At 33.9% G+C, this 9,265-nt stretch overlaps 1 protein-coding gene across 3 annotated transcripts in view; it reads left to right on the top strand.

Moving 5' to 3' along the window:
• Positions 1–5,070: 5,070 nt before the first annotated feature.
• LOC143068144 (poly [ADP-ribose] polymerase tankyrase-like) overlaps positions 5,071–9,265 on the top strand; it is an 81,892-nt gene continuing 77,697 nt past the window's right edge. For all 3 annotated transcript variants that reach the window (XR_012976119.1, XM_076241952.1, XM_076241950.1), the window contains exon 1: positions 5,071–5,236. The gene's annotated coding sequence lies outside the window, so the exon portion shown is untranslated. The remainder of the gene's footprint in view (positions 5,237–9,265) is intronic.

Genomic DNA, 9,265 nt, shown 5'->3' with positions numbered 1-9,265 from the left:
TGGAATGTTGCTACTTAGAAATGGAAAGTTCACAATTGGAAAGCTGAAATCATCTCTTTTGTCGTAAAGTTTTGTTTTTAACCGACCCTCATTGTTAATTTCTAGATGTAAGTCAAGATATGAGGCCGACTTAACTATCTGTAGTATCCTTTATCTCTAGCTCGATTGGATAGATGCGTTCAACATAGTCACCAAATTTTGAATTATTTAGTGAAAGAACATCATCTATATAGAGAAAAGTAGAGCTAAAGGATATTGCTAATTTCTTATCTTTCTTCCTAAGAAGTTCCTGCATGAAGTCAGCCTCATATTAATAAAGAAACAAGTCGGTAAGTAGAGGGGCACAGTTTGTTCACATTGGAATGCCGACAGTCTGTTGAAAAACACGTCCTCCGAACGTAACAAATATGTTGCCAATCAAGAAATCAAGCATCTTGATAATATCAGTTTCAGAGAATTTTTTGTTCGAATCAGGGTGATCCTTTAGAAAGTAGGATTTATCCCTCCCTAAGACAAGATACTTTTATCTACGTTGGCCATCTATTTTACGAAGCAAAGCAATACCAACTCTTTCAATTTGTCTTTTAGTTTGGAATGTGGAATACTAGTGTAAAGAGTAGAAAAGTCAAATGTTTAAATACTGTTACAAGATGAAAGAGAGTTAGACTGTATGTACTCTAAAAGATCTTTGGAATTTTAAGTATCCACATCTGATTCACGCCCCCTCTAGAATAGGCAGTTTCACAATAACTTTGAAGCCCGTCTTTGATTGCTGATAAAGTAGATGTTAATAATTTAGAAAGAGGTTTCGTGGAGCACTTGGAAGACCCAGCAATATACCGTTGTTTGTAAGGACACTTATGTAGTTTAGGTATCCAATACAGTGATGGCAGATCCAGTTCTTTATCTTTGGTTGAAATTCTAAAGGAACACAGAACAGACCTATGATTATCCAGGATTTCTTCTTTGGTAAGTGTCGTGAGGGTATATGTTGAGTTTCCAAGTGAATTGTCAATACCTAATTCGTTTATCAAGCAGTTAATGTAATGAGTTTTACACACAAAAACGATGTTGTTTGGAGCTTTATCTGCGGGGACGACATATTTGTCATGGAGGTAGGATATGTGTTTTGCAACATTTGGGTCTTTAAAGATTGACGTAGCATGGGCATTGATAGACCCATTCAGTTTCTTAATTCTGATTTGTATCAACGACCTCACTGCCTTAATCCATTCGGAAAGAGTGTCTACGTCTTCCTTCTCGGGCTTAGCCAATTGCCTGGCATAATCCTCAACTGAATCCATCAAAATTTTAAAGTTGTATTTCCAATTGATGGATTTAGGCTCACGATATTTCGGACCTTTCGATAACACATTTCGTAGAGAAGTGTTATTAACAATGTTGAGGTCACCGGTAATAACGTGGCCAGCAGGATTATATGTGAATTGGGAATTAGCACAAAAGTGCAATCAGGATTTGTCTTTTTAAATTTTTAATTTTACTGTTTAGTCTACTTTTGGTAATATCCATTTGACGTGGCTCGGTACTTATACATCCCGTCAATGTGTTACATATTGTACTATAATCGTACAATTTTGTATATTTGTCTTCTTTTTTTTTGCTAATGTGGTTTGTCTATATACACCTTTCTGTTTTTCTTTGTTTCATCTAAGAGTATAACACCATGTTAACCGATGTACCCCCATTTCTCACATTTCGACCTTTTATGTCTGGTTATTTAGTTCGCACATACACATCTGGTTATCTACACAAGCAGAACAATTGGTTTTGCAAATGAAAATCGTGAGAGGATTTTCCGGCTATGCTTGAGTGGAGTCTATGTCACCGCTTCTCAAGACATGTACATTTTGACTATTTTATTTATTATGTCTGTTTTGTTCACGCATCGTTGTAAATATAACAGAATTTGATGAGAATGTCGTCAAAGTGAGAGGTTTAGCGCTATAAAACCAGGTTCAAATCCACCATTTTCTACATTTGAAAATGCATGTACCAAGTCAGGAATATGAAAGTTGTTGTCTATTCGTTTGATGTGTTTTGACATTTGATTTTGCCATGTAATTAGGGACTTTCCGAATGAATTTTCCTCGGAGTTAACTATTTTTGTGATTTAACTGTTTTCTAAAATCCCGATTTCTAATTCAACTGATCAAATATTGCAAGTCGGGGGATGATGTGCTGTGGTAAATGCTTTCATGAAGAGACACGTGTATCGTATACTGTTGTGCAAGGAAATAAAGGACTGCTTAAGTGTAGGTAGATATATTCATTAAGTGTATAACGAAGGTATGCAGGTTTGTCAAAAAAAAAAAAAAAAAAAAAAAATATGTACAAATCTAAATGCCACCAGATTGACAACAACAACAAAGTAATCTGCAAATTTACTAAGTCGACATGCTTCGCCGATTAGATCGACGTCATCAGGACAAAGTAAAAAACTGAAACGGCATCAAGTTTTTGCGTCATAATGTTCTATCTATTGTCATCTAGAGTTATGGGTTTTGAATGTATTTAGTAAAAGAGAATAAAATATGTTTATAAAGTTATACAGTTTTTTTTGAAATAAAATAAAATAATTTAAAAATTAAAATGTTATTGTCTACCATTTGTCACTGGTGAAAAAGTTATATATTCCTCGGACTGTTACTTGTGTCGTCCACTTGTAATCTGGGCGTTCATCTCTGCATACTGTTTGCTGGCTTGAACTTTGAACTGGTCCCTTGTATATTTTATAGCTGTTTGTAGTCGGGTAAGTGTGTATTTCAAACTAAATATCCTTAGCTGTTTGTGCTATATGTTGGTGGTCATATAGTTTTAACATATATTACATGATCTTACATTCTCATCTAAATCTTCCGAATCGCTGAGGTGTAAGTCTTCTTTGAGTACATCAATGGTTGACATCTGGTGTCTCTTGTAATGTATGTTAATCGGAGTTGAGGCTGTGTATTTTGGTGGTGCTGCTACGACCCTAAATGTTAGTATCATTTCATGCTTGGTACGGGCTTCTACTGGTAGAACCTATTTGGTGATAGACAACTTTCGTGTTCGATGCATTTCCGTCAAAAACTTTGGTTTTAGTGAACATCATTCGTGCGTTTAGGGGCATCGTGACTTTCGTTCCAATGTTGAGCGAGTGGTTAGAAAACTAAAAACTATGATGCTATATTGAACGAATCATTCGGCAAATTTAATTCTCATAATTGATAATCAGCACTGCTGTCGTGAGGGAATTGTAATTTAAGTACCTACAGAACAAACAGTATTAGTAGTTTTTCCTTCACAATGACGATTACTAAGACGTTTGATGAACGTTGATAGTGCAGGGATACAGGCGATCCCATCTATCTGGTAAATGACGTCATAAAGGCGTGCGTGTTTTCTCCGGTGACGGACAAACTCGAAAGTGGTCTATTTGTTCAGGTGCGGCTTTCGGTGTTGCCGTTTTCTTCATGAAATCAGTAGCTGTTTTTTTTCTGGTGTTTGCCGTTTGTGATGTGTTTCTTAGCTCCTTAGTAAAACTCCTGCCGCATGAAAATCAATCGTCCCACGAGAAATTGCCAAAAAAGTGACATTAAACTTTTGAGATGTTTCTATTAACAGACCTGCAAGTTCAAATTTAAATACTAGTACATCTTAATAAAAACCAAGGTGGACGTGGCCAGGTACTTGTACATCCAAACAACAAAAGGACACTTATGAAGTTGAGAATTGAAATGGGGAATATGTCAAAGAGGCAACAACCCGACCAAAGAGCAGATAACAACCGAACACTACCAATGGGTCTCCATTGCAGCGAAAAAAATCCACCACCAAAGGAGGTTCTCAGCTGGCCTCTAACAACATTGATAGTATAAAAATAGTTATCAAAGGTACCAGGATTATAATTTAGTACGCCAGACGCGCGTTTCGTCTTCATAAGACTCATCAGTGACGCTCATATCAAAATATTTATAAAGCCAAACAAGTACAAAGTTGAAGAGCATTGAGTATCCAAAATTCCAAAAAGTGGTGCCAAATACGGCTAAGGTAATCTATACCTGGGATAAGAAAATCCTTAGCTTTTTGAAAATTTCAGTTTTGTAAACAGGAAATTTAATAAAATGACCACATTATTAATATTCATGTCAACACCGAAGTGTTGACTACTGGGCTGGTGATACCCTCGAGCTAAATATTCAATTAAAACGTTAAACTTGAGGGCTACATCAAGTTAGGTTTTTTTTCCATAAATCCAATCTGTTCTTATATGCATAAATGTCTGGTATATTCAAATGAAATTTTTGCTTCTTACTATGATATATTTGTCATATTTAATTTGCTGTATTCATTGTTATAATGTACTGAAATATGGGTCTTTGCCTATTAATGTAATTCAGTGTTTGTTCCAATAAAATATTTGTTTTTATTTGTATTTGTGATCATTTGTTAATGTTATTAACCTCCGAAGTATATTATAGGACTATCGTATAATTATGTTCACATTAAAACGCGAAATTAATAGAAAACGAAAAATTGACTGAATTTGGAAAAAAGGGGGAGGGAAAAAATTGTCCTGTTCCCAAGTACCTATGACAGACAGAGAATGATTTCTTTGGAAATCTTAAAATGTTTAGCACAACTGAAAGAACCAGTTTATCATAATGTTCAGCTGGTCATATCGACTATCGACATAATAATCTTGAAAGTTTTCTAGAATTGATAGAAAAAATAGTTTTCAACTTGTCACCAAAAAATAGATTGTTTTTCAAAGAAAGTTTGTCCAGACAAAAAATCCATAGCCTACCCCCCCCAAATCAAATGTTTGCTGCCTTATGTTATCATTTATAACAAAGGACTACTCGATCATGACCTAAATGTTATCTAATTAGGGGTTTACGTAGGTGATTGTTTTGCAAAATTATGTAAAACGTATTTCTTTTTCATAAATGATTTTTTGAATGCTTACAGTTCGTTATCTCCTTGTATATATTTTTTTAATTATTATAGCAACACATATAAGTCGTTGTAATAAACAGTTAAAAATTCACATTTCACCGTCTTATATTTTATTTTAAAATCGGGAGGTTAATGGAATAGCCTGAAAATGGCGACCATGTGTGTTTGAAACCGGCAATGCACCGGCATATAATTTAAATTTCAACGAATCGACTATATTAAGAACAAACACACGCATCGCTGTTAATTTATAAAGCGTTTGCATTTGTAGAAACAGGTATTGCATGACAATATAACATACAACATTTGAAAAAATACGAAGCGTGGGTATTTTTCTTTTCTTAAAAAAGCACAAATAATGACAACAAACATGGTCTGATTTTGATGACGATGTGTTAAGGGCTATCATTACCGTTGTGTAAGATAAAGCTTTATTTTTTGCATGCATATTTGGATGAACAGCGGTATATCACATAAAGCATCTTTTACGTCAAACAATGTTTTATATATTCAAGGGAGGCAACTTTTATCATTTTGATCTAGGAACATATCAATTTCATTTGTGTTTAATATTCAGATACTGATGTTGCATGCATTTATAGAATTTTCATATTAATCAAGTTAACACTGTGTTGTACTTGGTTGACGCTTAGAGTTATGCAAGATGGGATTGGTTAATTGTCTGCAGTCTCTTTTCTACAGGCTTTTTTGGAAAATAGAGGATTTCACTGTATTCAAAACACTTTTCTTGCAAGACTTGGCAATCAAAACCAGTATCAATTTGCTTTGTTTAGACTTTTTTTATTATTGTTTTAGCAATTTTAATGCCTCCAGGGATCTTCATGACCTGTTTAATGATAACAAAATTAAGATTGCTAATCACTTGTACTTGAGCATGTACAGGTAGATTGACAAACTGACAGGTGAACACTTTCTGACGATAGACGATTGATTTTACGAATTTATCAACTAAGTTTCAGCAAATGCTAATGATAATTTAGACTTAATAAATATAAATTGATAATCAAGTACATGTAATAAAGAAATAGGTTGAACACATGCTTTTATATTGACTTAAGCAATCAGCATCCTCCTTTTTTAATTACATAAAAAAACGTAAAACTATCATTATTACATCACAAATAAATAACTTGAGTACTGCTGTAATGATAATATAGAAATTACTATAAAAGCTTAAAAGTAAATACTTTTAAACATATTTACTGTTCACCCAAAGAAATAACGTATTGTAATTCCGAATTCATTTTGTAGTTTACTATCAAATTGATAAGATGCATGTTGCATAGCATCAACTTGCTAGATAAAGTCATTAAAACCCTTTTCATTTGTCAACATTGGCCCTTAAAAACTCTTCAACCTTTTAAATAACCCAAACAAGTTGTATTGTTGTTGCTACTAATCATCAATACAGGTAAGGACTTCTGAATTTGACAGTGACCATGAAAAATAAGCTCCACATGATTTTTAACCCCTATTACAATTACCAAAAATAGGAAGGAAACTACATGGTAACCTTCATGATGGGTCATTCTTGACTAAGGGGGGGACCATAAAGGCTTGGCAAATGGTTACAAATGGCAGTTAATGAAAATAGTTATACTTCTATAATGAAATAATTTAAATAAACCACACTGTACGATGTAGACATGGTTTGTGAGGGTGAAAGTTCCTCCATCATTCAATTTTCATCCATGGAGATCCCTGGCCTCACTTGGGGACATTAGGTTTTTTCAGTCTGCGTTCTTTCGTCTGGCTGTATGTCCGACTGTCCCACTTAAGCTAAAGTTTTTGGTCAAGGTAGTTTTTGATGAAGTTAAAGTCAAATCAACTTGAACTTTAGTACACATGTTCCCTGTGATATGATCTTTCTAATTTTATGTCACTTAGAGTTTTGACCCCAATTTCACAGTCTACTGAACATAGAAAATGATAGTGCCAGTTGGGGCACTGTGTACTATGGACAAATTCTTGTTAAAACAGTGTAAAAGCATTTTTCTGTTTTGGCTACATTATGGCAGACAAAAGTGTAGTTTTAAGTTATAGCATAACTTTATTCTAGATGAAATATAATTCAAATGCACTAGAATATGCTGTGCACTTTTTTACAATCCTGCAGAAGATGATAAAGGTTACAAACACACAAGTTTCAATCTCAAGTCCACTCAGTTGCACAATTTAAACCACCCATTGCTTGACATAAGCCTATTGTCTATTGTTGCTGTCAGTGAATACTAATCTATTTATTACCAATGGGGAAGTTCTGAAACCTTTTTCCAAAGTTTGTTTATGATTGCGCTTTCTGTTTGAATGAAAAAAGTTCACAGTTATATCCAATTATTTTTTTTTTTTTGTAAATTTTCTAAAATTGTAAGGCCAACATTAAAAATATCTTTGTTTCCCCTCCCCGACTGAGGTTAGCAGGGTGTGGGTAGGGAAATTATTTTATTTTATTTTTTGATATAATTTTTCTATATTGAATTTTTACAAAATTCGACAGGTAAGATAAGCAGAGTAACCCAGAGTTCATGAAAACTTTGTTTGACCCGTTGGTCATGGGACCGACAAAGCAAGATTATTTGTCAGTCCTACAAAATTTTAGCCAGTCCTGAAAAAATCTGTCAATTTGATCCTAAAATAAAAATAATAACATATTTTATCCAAAAGTAACTTTATTATTAGTTTTATTTTTCACAGCCACGGACAAATTAATAATGAAGGACCAGTTCTGATCTTCTGATTGTTCTTAATTAAAGTCATTTTCTCTATCCATATCATCATCTGAATCATTTTCTCGGTATTTGTTATCTCCATCTAAGATTTCAATCACCGATTGTTTGCCATGAACAAATTTAGCAGGCCACGTGTAGATCGGCACTTTGGTTTCCATAGGTTTCAGTTTGTATATAACAGGAAACCAGTACCGGAAATTAGCAGCAGGTACATCTGAAGACCGATGTAAACACATATTGGAATTAGTTGCGATACAACTAATTACCGATAAAAGGCGCTGCAACTGCCGTTTTTACATCGGTCATCGGGACTGATACTAGCTTTCAATATACTGGTCCGAGCCTCATTTTGACTGATGGGACTGACAGGACCGACCATTTTCGCGAACTCTTGAGATAAGTAAAGAAAATTGGGGTATTCCCTGTATTCAGTGTACACCCCAGTTTTCTAATGTTAAAAACAGTATACAGGGACTTCCTTTTTCCTATTCATTTTATGGTATGGAATCTACATTAGCACACATTCTTCATGTGACAACAATGTTTAATGAAAACAAGTTTTAAAAAACGCGCGTCTGGCGTACATGTATATATAAAATTTAGTCCTGGTATCTATGATGAGTTTATTCTTGACAAAATTATTGTCATTGATAACCCTAGCAGATACACAAATAGTGTGACCAGCTATGTTTACTATTTTCTTGTTTACGTATCATTTAGGCCCTTCAATACAAAAATGTCCTGTATTAAAATTTAAAACGCATGTGGACTACAGCATCGGAAAGGTATCACCAAAAACCAAATTAAAAAAAATATTGAACACGAACGGCCAATAAAATTTTCGGGTCACAACAATTTCACAGGGTCGGTAGTGGGAGGGGAAACAAACAATATTTTATTTTTGGCCTAAATGCATTTGATGATTTGAATATTATTTATCAAGTCATGTTTATATGCCGTATAACCATGATAATTATTCCAGGTGCACAGATTTATCTGTACTGAGGAAATTTTTGAAGTGTAAACCCAGCAATTCTAGCCCATTATTTAAAGGTCCACATGAAGACCACTAATTTAAAAAAAAAAATTAAATGAAATAATTAAATTTTGTAGTTTATTGTATTAGTCAACTGTCAGTAAAAATGGAACATAGTTTTATGAAAACAATCTCTATGTTTTCCGGATTTTTATGATAAAATATAATAAATAATTTACAACGCAATCTCTAGGGCTGTTCCAGAAAATACTATGTTCCCCAAGGGACAGCATTTTTTTTAACCCCTACCACTCCCAGAAATAAGAATAGATTAGAACAACACTCCTTTTGGATTTTGGTACAGTCCAACCTCGTTTGATCAATGCATAATTACCTCTGATGAGTCAAACTTGGTTGATTCGAATACTCGGTTAAGTCGAGTAAATTTTATAGTCCCGTCGAAGTAAAATTAATGTAAATTGATCCTGATGTTTTGAACTTCGAAAGTAAGAATTTTCAAAAGATGCAGACCTAATGATCATGATAAAAAATTAGGTCGAATGTACATTTGTATTTCTTA

This window comes from Mytilus galloprovincialis, chromosome 3, assembly GCF_965363235.1.
Source record: "Mytilus galloprovincialis chromosome 3, xbMytGall1.hap1.1, whole genome shotgun sequence".
Classification (NCBI taxonomy): Eukaryota; Metazoa; Mollusca; class Bivalvia; order Mytilida; family Mytilidae; genus Mytilus; species Mytilus galloprovincialis.
Note: the sequence above shows the minus strand (reverse complement) of the source record. Positions and strands in the feature narration are given on the sequence as shown.